General features: G+C 38.7%; 1 long non-coding RNA gene across 1 annotated transcript; it reads right to left on the bottom strand.

Moving 5' to 3' along the window:
* Window positions 1-8,958: 8,958 nt before the first annotated feature.
* Window positions 8,959-13,111, bottom strand: LOC116551215. Its single transcript, XR_004268775.1, has 3 exons — window positions 12,804-13,111; window positions 11,318-11,383; window positions 8,959-10,941 (listed from the first exon to the last, which is right to left on the bottom strand). It is a non-coding gene; the product is annotated as an uncharacterized LOC116551215 (long non-coding RNA).
* Between the last annotated feature and the right edge of the window lie 549 nt (window positions 13,112-13,660).

Here is a 13,660-nt window from a genome sequence, read left to right as displayed (position 1 = left end):
CCCAGCCCCCCGTCTAGGTCCTGCAGTCTGCTAAGGTTTCAGGCTAGCCTAGAACCAGGTTTTACCCATATAGCCCTAGGCCTTAGATCCTTCTCCAGCACCAACTCAGCACATCTGGTTTCAGATACCAGATTGGCACCTACAAACACAGACTTCAGGCCTGCCCAGTGCCTGGGAAGACAACGCAGCCCCACTCTCTTGGTTAGCTGAATTGACCAAGCAGAAGAAAGGATATCAGAGATTGAAGATCAATTCAATGAAATAAAATGAGAAGGCAAGAATAGAGAAAAAAGAGAGAAAAGAAATGAACAAAGCCTCCAAGAAATATGGGATTATGTGAAAAGATCTAATCTACATTTGATCGGTGTACCTGAATATGACGGAGAGAATGAATCCAACCTGGAAAATAATCTTCAGGGTATTATCCAGGAAAACTTCCCTGACCTAGCAAGGTAGGCCAACATTCAAGTCCAGGAAATACAGAGAACACCATGGAGATATTCCTCAAGAAGAGCAACCCCAAGGCACACAATTGTCAGATTCATGAGGGTTGAAATGAAGGAAAAAATGCTAAAGGCAGCAAGAGAGAAAGGTCAGGTCACTCACAAAGGGAAGCCCATCAGACTCACAGAGGATCTCTCAGCAGAAACCCTACAAGACAGAAGAAAGTGGGGGTCAATATTCAACATACTTAAAGAAAAGAACTTTTCAACCTAGAATTTCATATCCAGTCAAACTAAGCTTCATAAGCAAAGGAGAAAAAAAATTATTTTGGACAAGCAATTGCTAAGAGATTTCATCACTTCCAGGCCTGCCTTACAACAGCTCCTGAAAGAAGCACTAAACAAGGAAAGGAATAACCAGTGCCAGCCACTCCAAACACCTACCAAATGGTGAAGACTATCAGCACAATGAAGAAAATGTGTCAACTAATGGGCAAAACATCCAGCCAGCATAAAAATGGCAGGATCAAATTCACACATAACAACACTAACCTGAAATGTAAATGGACTAAAGGCCCCATTCAAAAGACACAGACTGGCAAATTGGACAAAAAATCAAAACCCATCAGTGTGCTGTATTCAGGAAACCCATTTCATGTGCAAGGACACACATAGGTTAAAAATAAAGGGATGGAGGAAGATTTATCAACCAAATGGAGCACCAAAAAAAAAAGCAGTAGTTGCAATCTAGTCTCTGATAAAATGGACTTTAATCCAACAAAGATCAAAAGAGACAAAAAAGGGCATTAATAAATGGTAAAAGGAGCAATGCATCAAGAAGAGCTAATGATCCTAAATATACATGCACCCAATACAGAAGCACCCAGATACATAAAGCAAGTTTTTAATGACCTACAGAGACTTAGTCTCCCACACAATAATAGTGGGAAACTTTAACACTCCACTGTCAATATTAGATAGATCAACGAGACAGCAAATTAACAAGGATATCCAGGACTTATTAAACTCAGATCTGAACGAAGCAGACCTAATAGACATCTGCAGAAATCTCCACCCCAAATCCAAACAACATACATTCTTCTCAGCACTGCATGGCACCTACTCTAAAACTGACCACATAATTGGAAGTAAATCACTCCTTAGCAAATGCAAAAGAATGGAAATCATAACAAATGGTCTCTCAGACCACAGTGTAATCAAATTAGAACTCAGAATCGAGAAACTAACTCAAAACCACACAACTTCATGGAAACTGAACAACTGGCTCCTGAATGTCGACTGGATAAATAATAAAATGAAGGCAGAAATAAAGATGATCTTTGAAACCAACGAGAATGAAGACACAAAGTACCAGAATCTCTGGGACACATTTAAAGCAGTGTCTAGCGGGAAATTTATAGCAATAAATGCCCACATGAGAAGTGAGGAAAGATCTAAAATCGACACCCTGTCATCAAAATGGAAAGAGCTAGAGGAGCAAGGTAAAAAAAAAAAAAAAGCTAAAAGCAAAAACTCAAAAGCTAGCAGAAGACAAGAAATAACTAAGATCAGAGCAGAACTGAAGGAGACAGAAACACACAAAACAACCTTCAAAAAATCAATGAATCCGGGTGCTGGTTTTTCAAAAAGATCAACGAAATAGACCACTAGCCAGATTAATAAAAAAGACAAGGAAGAAGAATCAAATAGATGCAATAAAAAACAATAAAGGGGATATCACCACTAACTCTACAGAAATACAAACTATCATCAGAGATTATTACAAACAACTCTATGCACATAAACCAGTAAACCTGGAAGAAATGAATAAATTCCTGGACACTTGCATCCTCCCAAGCCTAAACCAGGAATAAGTGAAACCTTGAACAGACAAATAACAAGGCTGAAGTTGAGGCAGCAACTAATAGCCTACCAACCAAAAAAAGTCTAGGTCCAGATGGGATCACAGCTGAATTCTACCAGATGTACAAAGAGGGGCTAGTAGCATTCCTTCTGAAACTATTCCAAACAATACAAAAAGAGGGAATCGTTCCCAAAGCATTTTATGAGACCAACATCATCCTGGTACCAAAAACTGGCAGAGACTCAACACAAAAAAAAAAAAAAAAGAAAAGAAAAGAAAAGAAAACTTCAGGCCAATATCCATGATGAACATAGATGCAAAAATCTTCAATAAAATACTGACAAACCGATTGAAACAGCACATCAAAAAGGTTATCCATCACAATCAAGTAGGCTTCATTCCAGGGATTCAAGGATGGTTCAACATATGCAAGTCGATAAACGTAATCCACCACATATACAGAACTGAACCAAAGACAAAAACGACATGATTATCTCAATAGATGCAGAGAAGGACTTCGACAAAATTCAACAACGCTTTATGCTAAAAACTCTCAATAAACTAGGTATCGAAGGAACATATCTCAAAATAATAAAAGCTATTTACAACAAACCTACAGCCAATATCATACTGAATGGGCAAAAGCTGGAAGCATTCCCTTTGAAATCCGGCACTAGACAAGGATGCCCTCTCTCACCACTCCTCTTCAGTAAAGTATTGGAAGTTCTAGCCAGAGCAATTAGGGAAGAAAATAAATAAATAAATAAAAGGTATTCAGTTAGGAAAAAAGGAAGTCAAATTGCCTCTATTTGCAGACATGATTGTATATTTAGGAGACCCTATCATCTCAGCCCAAAATGTCCTTAAACTATAAGCAACTTCAGCAAAGTCTCAGGATACAAAATCAATGTGCAGAAATCACAAGCATTTCTATACACCAATAACAGAAAAACAGAGAACCAAATCATGAGTTAACTCCCATTTACAATTGCTATAAAGAGAATAAAATACCTAGGAATACAACTAACAAAGGATGTAAAGAACCTTTTCAGGGAGAACTACAAATGACTGCTGAAGAAAATAAGAGAGGACACAAACAGATGGAGAAATATTTCATGTTCATGGTTAGGAAGAATCAATATCATGAAAATGGCCATACTGCCCAAAGTAATCTATAGATTCAATGCTATTCCCATCAAGCTACCAATGGCCTTCTTCACAGAACTGGAAAAAAACCACCTTAAACTTCATATGGAACCAAAAGAGAGCCCAAATAGCCAAGACAATCCTAAGCAAAAAGAACAAAGCCAGAGGCATCATGCTACCTGATTTCAAACTATACTACAAGGCTACAGTAATCAAAACAGCATGGTACTGGTACCAAAACAGAGATATAGACCAATGGAACAGAACAGAGGCCTTGGAGGCAATGCCACATATCTACAACCATCTGATCTTTGACAAACCTGATGAAAACAAGCAATGGGGAAAGGATTCCATGTTTAATAAATGGTGTTGGGAAAGCTGGCTAGCAGTGTACAGAAAGCTGAAGCTGGACCCCTTCCTGACACTTTACACTAAAATTAACTCCAGATGGATTAAAGACTCAAACATAAGACCTAACACCATAAAAACCCTAGAAGAAAACCTAGGCAAAACCATTCACGACATAGGCATAGGCAAGGACTTCATGACTAAAACACCAAAAGCACTGGCAACAAAAGCCAAAACAGACAAATGGGACCTAATTAAACTCCAGAGCTTCTGTACAGCAAAAGAAATAATCATTAGAGTGAACCAACAACCAACAGAATGGGAAAAAAATTTTGCAATTCACCCATCTGACAAAGGGCTAATATCCAGAATCTACAAATAACTAAAATAGATTTACAAGAAAAAACCAAACAAACCCATCCAAAAGTGGGCAAAGCATATGAACAGACACTTTTCAAAAGAAGACATATATGAGGCCAACAAACATATGAAAAAATGCTCATCATCACTGATTATTAGAGAAATGCAAATCAAAACCACATTGAGATACTATCTCACGCCAGTTAGAATGGTGATCATTAAAATACCTGGAGACAACAGATGCTGGAGAGGATATGGATAAATAGAAACACTTTCACACTGTTGGTGGGAGTTTAAACTAGTTCAACCATTGTGGAAGACAGTGTGGCACTTCCTCAAGGACCTAGAAATAGAAATTCCATTTGACCCAGCAATCCCATTACTGGGTATATAACCAAAGGATTATAAAACATTCTATTATAAAGACATGTGCACATGTATGTTCATAGTGGCATTGTTTACAATTGCAGAGACCTGGAACCAACCCAAATGCCCACTGACGATAGAGTGGACAAGGAAAATGTGGTACATAGTCACCATGGAATACTATACAGCCAAAAAATACAATGAGTTCATGTCCTTTGTAGAGACATGGATTAATCTGGAAACCATCATCCTCAGCAAACTGACACAAGAACAGAAAATCAAACACCACATGTTCAACACTCATAGGCAGGTGTTGAACAATGAGAACACACAGACACAGGGAGGGGAGCATCACACACTGGGTCTGTTTGGGGGCACCAAGGGAGGGACAGCAGGGCGGTGGGGAGATTGGGGAGGGATGACATGGGAAAAAATGCCAGATGTAGGTAACAGGATGAGGGTGGAGGCAGCAAACCACATTGCCATGTATGTACCTATGCAACAATCCTGCATGATCTGCACATGTACCCCAGAGCCTAAAGTACAATAAAAAATAAAAATAAAGAAATAATAAAAGAAAACTTTCCAAATTTGGAAAAAGATTTTGTACAGAAAGGTCAAAAGTCTTCAGTCAGACTCAATCCAAACAAAACTACACCAAGACATTAAAAGAAAAAAGAAAATTGTTAAAAATCAGACAAAAATAGGACCCTGAAGTCAGCAAGAGAAAACAAGCAAACACACATAAGGGAGTTTTAATAAGATTAGCAATGGATTTCTCAGAAAAACTTCAAAGGCTAGAAGAGAGTGGGATGTTATATTCAAAACGCTAAAGGGAAAATAACTGGAAAGCAAGAATTACTGTACTCAAAAAAGCTGTCCTTCAGAAACGGAGAGATAAAGAGCAGGTGTGCTGTGCTGCGTGTCTGCTCCAGCTGGTAGTCATCTCAGATTCTCCAAAGTTCAAAGTCAAGAATGAATAAGGCAGCCAAACAGCAAGGATGGAAGGCCACCCTCCCTCTGGGAGCCCCATCCCAGGGAGGTTTGGAACTGCTGCTTGCCAGAAAACACCAGCAGGGGTAGCTGGAAACCCTGTTTGGAAGGTCCCAACCAGTGAGGAGGAAGGCCATCAGGGACGTGCTTTAAAAAGAATTCTGGCCATATTTTCATAGAGCAGCTGTGCTGTGCTGGGGATCTGCTTCAGCTCCTGGTCACCTTGGACTCTCCAAAGCTAAAGGCATGAACAGCTAAAGTGGCCTAACAGCAAAGATAGCAGACCTCCTCTCCCCCTGGGAGCTCCATCCCAGAGAGGTTTGAAACCACTGTCAACTGGAAAACACCAGTGGGTGTGACTGGAGACCCTTGTTGGAAGATTCTGCCCAGTGAAGAAAAACAGGAATCAACATGTGCATGAATAAACAGTCTGACCACTTCTCCTTAAAACTCTGGCTATGCTGGGGGACTGTTCCAGTCCTTAGTTGTCTCAGATTCCCTAGACCCCTAAGGCAACAATGGCTAAGGCTGTGAAACAGCAAAGATGGTGGTCTGCCTCTTACACTGGGAGCTCTACCTTAGGGAGGTGTAACACTGCTACCAGTGGCTGGCTGGAGTTCCAAGACAGTGGGTCTTATCCTGTGAGTTGAAGTGCAAGTAGAACCTGCATCCCGTCCCCGCTCATCCCCCTGGATTCACTCCATTTCCTAGGGGTATGTACAGGGGCCTAACCCCCCTTTTTGGTGGAGTTGCAGCTGCTTTTTCTGGGAATCCTGGGCATCTAAGGCCACGGGGGCTCTGATTGTGCCTGACCCACTGTTCTGCCAAAATTCCACATAGCTCTATGTGTCAGTCCAAAGGCCTTGGTGGAGTGGGTTCACAAAGGGATCTCCTGACCCAAGGGTTGTAAAGATCCATTGGAGAAGTGTGGATTCCTGGGGTTGCTCACTTGCTTATCACTTCACTGGGTGGGAGAGGTTTTCCTGGTTCTATGTCACTCCCAGGTGGTCAGTCATCCTGCCTTGCTTTTCTCCATTTTTTTTTTGTTTGTTTGTTTTTTTGAGATGGAGCCTCTCTTTGTCACCCAGGCTGGAATGCAGTGGTGCAATCTCAGCTCACTGCAACCTCTGCCTTCCAGGCTCAAGTGAATCTCCTGCCTCAGCCTCCCGAGCAGCTGAGACTACAGGTACATGCCACCACACCCAGCTAATTTAAGGACCTGTGCACTTAAAACTGTAAGAAATTGATAAGAGAAATAGAAGACACAAAATAATGAAAAGACATCCCATGTTCATGGATAGGAAAAATTAATATTGTTAAAATATCCATACTACTCAAAGCAATCTACAGACTCAATGCAATCCCTATCAAAATTTCAATCACATTTTTTTTTACAAAAATAGACACAATAATCTTAAAATTAGCATGTAACCAAAAGACCCTGAATAACCAAAGCAATCTTGAGCAAAACAGAAACAAAACTGGAAGCATTAAATTATCTGACTTCAAATATACCACAAACCTATTGTAATTAAAACAGCATGGTATTAGAATAAAAGTAAAAACATAGACCAATGTAACAATTTAGAGACCTCAGAAATAAATCCATGTATTTATAGTCAATTGATTTTTGACAAGGGTGCCAAGACCATACAATGAAGAAAAGTCAGTCTCTTCAATAAATGATGTTGAGATAACTGAATATCCATGTGCAGATGAATGAAATTAGACCCTTATTTTATACCATATACAAAAAATCAACTCAAAATATATTAAAAACTTAAAGACCTGAAAGTAGAAGAAAATATAGGGGAAAATTTCGTGACACTGGTCTTGGCAATGATTTCTAGATATGAGCTCAAAAGCACTAACAACAAAAGCGAAAACAGACAAATGGGATGTCAAACTAAATGCTCCTGCACAGCCAAGGAAGCAGTCACAGAGTGAAGAGATAACCTAAGGACTGGAAGGACATATTTGCAAATTATACATCTGGTAAGGAGTTAATATCCAAAACAGGGAGGCAACTCAAACAATTCAATAGAAAGAAAATAATCCAATTAAAAAATGTACCAAGGATCTAAGTAGACATTTCTTAAAAGAAGGCATACGAATAGCCAACAAGCATAAGAAAAAATGTTCAAAATCTGTAATTATCAGAGAAATGCAAATTAAAACCACAATGAAGTCATACCTGCTAAAATGGCTATTATTAAAAAGATAAAAGATAGCAAATGCTGTTGAGGATACAAATAAAAGGGAACCCTTGCACACTGCTGGTGGGAATGTAAATTAGCACAGACATAGAAAACAGTATGGAGGTTCCTTAAAATATTAAAAATAGAATTACTGTATGATCCAGCAATCCCACCACTGGGTATATATCCAAAGAAAATGAAATCAGTTAAGTCACAGGATTATCTACACTCTCAAGTTTATTGTGGCATTTTTCACAATAGTCAACCTAAGTGCCCATCAATGGATAAATTGATAAAGACAATGTGGCATATATATATATATATATATGGAACCCCTATTCAGCTTTGAAAGGGAAATCTTGTCATTTGAGACAACATGGATGAAACTGGAGAACACTGAGGCAGGCACAGAATGACAAAAGCTATATGGTCTCACTTGCATGTGAAATCTAATAGTAGAAGTAGAGAATACAACGGAGGTTACCAAACCCTGGGAGTATGAGAGTGGTTGGGTAAAATGATGGTCAAAGGATAGAAATTTTAGTTTGGTAGGAGTAACAAGTTCAAGAGATCTATTGTACAACATGGTGATTATAGTTATTAATAGTGTATTGTATATTTGAAATCACTAAGACAGATTTTAAGTGTTCTTTCCACACAAAAATAAGTCATAGATATGTTCATTAGCATGATTTATCCCTTCCACAAATGCATACATATTTCAAAACATTATGCCCTACATAATATACTTTTTGTTAATTAAAAATTAGTTTTAAAAGATAGACCTTATATTCTTATATATGAGCCCTAACATAAATAATTCAACCTTTGAATAAGATTATAATAATAGATGTATAAGACAGAAACTGTGAATCATCAATCCAGTAGCAATAGCACCAAGGTAAGATTTTCCAGGGTATGAGCAGCACCTTTACAATATAGATGAACAAAGATATGTATTAAAATAGTAATCATCCTGTTCCTAAAACTGTATACATCAGGCATTTTCCTATTATGGCATTACTTCATTAAAATTTATCCTTCGTTCTTTTTTGTCTCTGAGGCCAGATCTACACAAATGCAATCACTCAGCAAGTCCATGATTTCATAAAGCCTATAGTTGCATAGCTGTGTGTGTGTGTGTGTGTGTGTGTGTGTGTGTGTGTGTGTGTGTGTATGTGTCTTAGGGGAAGACAGGGAAAGGGTTTTATTATAAAATAAATAAGTCAACACCCACATATAACAATATAAAACAGAATAAGTTCTATGGAAATATAAATCACTATAAAGGGGTAAAGTATGATATGGTGAGGAAAGAGGTTGGTATTAATAATAGCAGCCGTTATAGACTGCTTGGTATGAGATAGGCACTCTTTGAAGTGTATGTGTGTGTACATCCATCTAATCCTTATACCAGCCTATGAATTAAGTACTATTCATCTTACCACTATTTAACAGACTGGGAGTCTGAGGCACAGAAAACTTTAAGTCCCTCACTCAAGGTTCGCTTTGCTGGTGGGTAGCAGGACTGAGAGTTGCTCCCAAGCTGTTTCCAGAGCCTGGGCATCATCCTGCCTATCGGAAATGAATGTGACCCCCTACGACTAGGTCAGAAAAACTGACATCAAATGTAAATATCTTAATGGCTTTCAGGAAGATGCGGCTGGTACAGTCTTCTCTTCCCCTGGAGGGTAAAAGGTGGATGAAGGTAGAACTGGAAAATTCACTGCACTCAAGAAGCATATTCTAACATCTCGAAAAAAAGAAGCTATGATAATTTAAAATACATTCACATCTTTAAAAAAATCTAACTATTTTAGAGTAATAATGTGAAATTAAAAGAGCTTTTATGGTGAGTGATAGGTAAATGTACATAAACCTTAATTACTCAGATGAATAAAGTAATGGTATACTTCAATGTGATAATCACTAATTGCCTATTGTACTGACAATGACAGGAAAATAATTCACCACTCTTTGAATGGCAGACCACTAACTTCACTTGTAACACACTGCATTAGTGTCTTTTTTCATTTAGCTTTCTTTTTTCTGCTATTATAGAGTGATCTCTTTTTCCTGTTTTAAAAGGGTTATTTTCTTTACGGATTGAAAACATTGATTTTGAACTATTGCTTACCTAGCCACTAAAAATGCTTTTATAAGCTTGAAAAGAACGCACAAGATATGGAAAACTACTTGCTCAAAACATGACATGAGACAGTCTATACTTTAAGCTCCTCTGATGAATGTAGAAACAACACTTATGGTATTGAAAGGCCTACAATTAAATGAATAGTCAATAAACAATATTAAAATAGGTATTTAAATTATAATCAATGATTATATGAGATATCCCACTTAATTTTATGAGCCATAGTTACACAATTGAAACAATGCTTTCATTCTGAAATATTTTATACAAAACCATCACAGTTTGATTCCTAAACCAAAGGCTTTTAAAATAGTCTTATATATTTATATGACAGTCTCACAAGTTGACTTTTTCTTGAAAAATAACGTGATTAAAAAAATGAATGTGTTCATGTATATACATTTTTTTAATTGTGCATATGACTTCCACTGGAGTAAAGGTGTGTATCAAGTATGAGGTCTCTGGTGAATATTCTTATGTACACAAACAAGATTTTAAGTTATTAGGAGAATAAGAAACCTAAGGATCCAAGAACATCGTAAGTCAAAAAAATTATTCTGGGTTGTCAAAAAGTCCTGACTCTGATACATGCTGATAGCAACCTTTCTATCCCATGAATACAGTAAATAGATGTGTGGATTCAGACCCATAGGCAGGCACCGATACCCCAGACCAACGTGGATATAGGCAGCCCTTTATGTCTGTTCTGACTTTGGCTTTTGCAGCTGCTGTTTTCTCAGTGTTGTCTCTGGGGCAGTTTCCTGTTGCCATAGCTGATGGCCTGCCCACGCCTGCCTGGGCTTTTCAAGTGTCAACACTCCCAGGCCGGCTGCAGTGGTCAAATGCTTGTTAATGAGATATAGCAGCTGGGTAGGGGTGAACCACTGAGACGGATAAAGGAATGCCGCTGGTGCAGGAAGCGATGCCTTTTGAATCTTTTCAACAGGGTGAAAGCTTTCAAATCAAAGAGGGTATGTTGTATTCATTAATAAACCCAAGTTCCCATGCAGTCACATTAAAGCCAGCAGTTTAACTTTGCATCAGACAGGTGAATTTCCCCCAGATTTTACCCTGAAAGACAATGAACAAGAAAACAAGGCTTTAGCTTGGGATAAAGCAGCACTTCCTCATCTGTGGGGCTGACCAGACTGCTAAACCAAGCAAGGGTTGTCACATTCTTTTTCAATTTATCCTTTTGTCCATGTATTTTTGTGTGTACGCACACGCTCGTGTGCATGTTTCAAAGCTCACAGCAACCACTCCCGCTTCCTTCTCTTGGGTCTTTTAGCCTGAGCATTTTCCCCCCTTTCTTTTAAACCTATCAAGAACAGAATTAACAACTTAACAACTACTAGTGAGGAAAAAATACATAGCCATGGATGTGAGCACATATGGCCCCTGTCTCGGAATAAAGCTGTGCACTCTCACTCCCTACCCGAGTCCCAACCTGTAGCTGAGTTGGTTTCTCCAGGCGACTGTGGAAGTTGGCAACATCGTGAGACAGCTCCAACAGCTGGGAGAAGCAAGCAAGAAAGAAAGAAAGAAAAAAAGAAAAGAAGACATTGAAAGCATCTAACTGGCAGGAAGCCCTGAAGATAGTGTTGAGGAAAGTATTATTATTTTTAAGTGCATTTGCTAGACAGTTGGACTCAGACCCATAGGGAATGAAAATAGACCAATATACAGCATCAGAGATGGATTATCTATTTTAGGGTTGTTTGAGAGAATTCAGAAAGAATGGCATAATTTTAGGGGCAGAGACATGTACCTTGGACCAACTGAGATCTAGAGATATGCTTGCGTCTCACTGTCTCCAAGTATTCAACAGTCTTATGAGTTAGCTAATGATTCACTAGGCCTATCTAATCACCACAAATCAAAGACAGACTCTACATAGCATTCTGATGACATTTTTAACTGCAAAGAAGACTAGCTAAGAAAATTAAGAGCGGAAGACATGCATTCTTTAAAACATTTCATTTTTTTAAATATTCATACATTGATTTCTTTTAGGCACCAATTCTTACAAGAAGGCCTTTAACTTATATGGAAAGAAAAATGGAGATGTCATTTGTTGGATGCTTATAGTGTGTCAGGCACTGAGCTTGACACTTTAATTAAAAAGAAATATATATAAAAACATGTATATATAAACAGCAAGGTAATGTTGTTTAGACTAGTTTTTTTTTTTTTTTTCTAATTAGGACCCTCAACTAAGGAGAGTTTATATCAACTACCCAAGACCATAAATGATTATTACATTTTAAAAAGAAGGACATTTTTAAAATCTGCCTGCACTGTATATTTTGCCATATTGCCTCTTGGGCTGGGCCAAATCATCCTGACCTATCAATAAAGTCTGATAAAAAATGAACAAATCATTACTAATTCAGAATATTCAGTGCTGTATAGTATGTACACACACACACACACACACAGAGTAATAATACATCCTGGAGAAAGAGAGTGGGTGTGTACGTGCACAATAATGCATACATATACATATACAGGGCTGGGGTTAAGAAAGATATATTATTACTAAACAATCCAGAAATACTCAAGAAAAGTGCCATAGTCGATTTCCATGAAGCCTGTGTTCCCATTCGATTTAATGGAGGTGACTATGGGGTATGTTATACTTAAATTCCATAATTTAAATACCACCCCAGGGATAGGTATCTTTATAGCACCTCAGGATGAGATTACAATGGGTGAGAAATCAAAGAGAGAAAGGTCTGGAAAAGGCCCTTGGTTGGAATCTGTAGACAGTGTCTTCTCTCCCCTTGTCCCGTACCTAGCCACTTCGCTTCTCTATGCAACTTTGGGAAAAACCTGCTGCATCACAGTGGAAATCTAAAGAGATTCTGCCAAAATATGACAACTCAAATCTACTTAAAGGCTATTGGCAAATGGTTCATCTTTGAAAACCTCACCTCTTTATGCCTTCACCCCAAGTTCTGAACATCTCCAAGGAGCTGCTGAGTCTTGTCTTTCCAGCAGGGAGGAGGTGACAACAGCAGTCTGACTCATCTGGAACCACTGCTCTTCCCTGGCACCCAGCAATGTGCCTGTCTTCTTAATAGTATCCAGTCCAACAGCATAATATGGTAAAACTGGACATCCACCAGTAGCCTATGTCACTTCCTCCCACTGAGGGTCAAACACAGACACATGTCTCTGAGCCTGTTAAGCAGCTCAGACCTGCACTCTTCCTGTGTTCCTCTGCCTTTGAATTCACTGGATCTCATTAGTGACTTAGTAGTTACTCAGTAGTTACCAAAACAGTACAAAATCATCGCAGTTTCTATGTAAAACAAAACAGAAACCCCATTCCCCAGAGCACACGTGCACTTAATGTAAGTCTGGCATTTGATATACTTCTGCATTTTGTTCTTCTCTGCCTCTCCTACATGGGCTCTCATATCTTTCACTGTGCTTTTTTTTTTTTTTTTTTTTTTTTCTGAGAAGGTTTTGACTTAAAACTGAAAATATTCTAAGTGACAAGTAAGTAGCCCCTTCTCAAATAGAACCTGCAATGACATGCCTGGATTACATTAAGGAATGCTGGAGGGGATCCCAAAAACCAGTGTTTGAACAGTCAACCTGACAGAATTCTAGGACACCATTGAAAGAGCTCCTGTTACCTAACTGACTTTTAGAGCTAATCAGTGTAATCCGCATGATAATGCATTGTCTGACTCCAGGAACCTGCTGCAGTAGCTAGCAGGAGGAGAAGCAGCAGAGAGCCGACTGGGAGTGTCCAAACCTCTGCCACAGTCATGAGACATGA

Source organism: Sapajus apella, unplaced genomic scaffold (genome assembly GCF_009761245.1).
Source record: "Sapajus apella isolate SASKATOON/1434 unplaced genomic scaffold, GSC_monkey_1.0 scaffold9, whole genome shotgun sequence".
Classification (NCBI taxonomy): Eukaryota; Metazoa; Chordata; class Mammalia; order Primates; family Cebidae; genus Sapajus; species Sapajus apella.
Note: the sequence above shows the minus strand (reverse complement) of the source record. Positions and strands in the feature narration are given on the sequence as shown.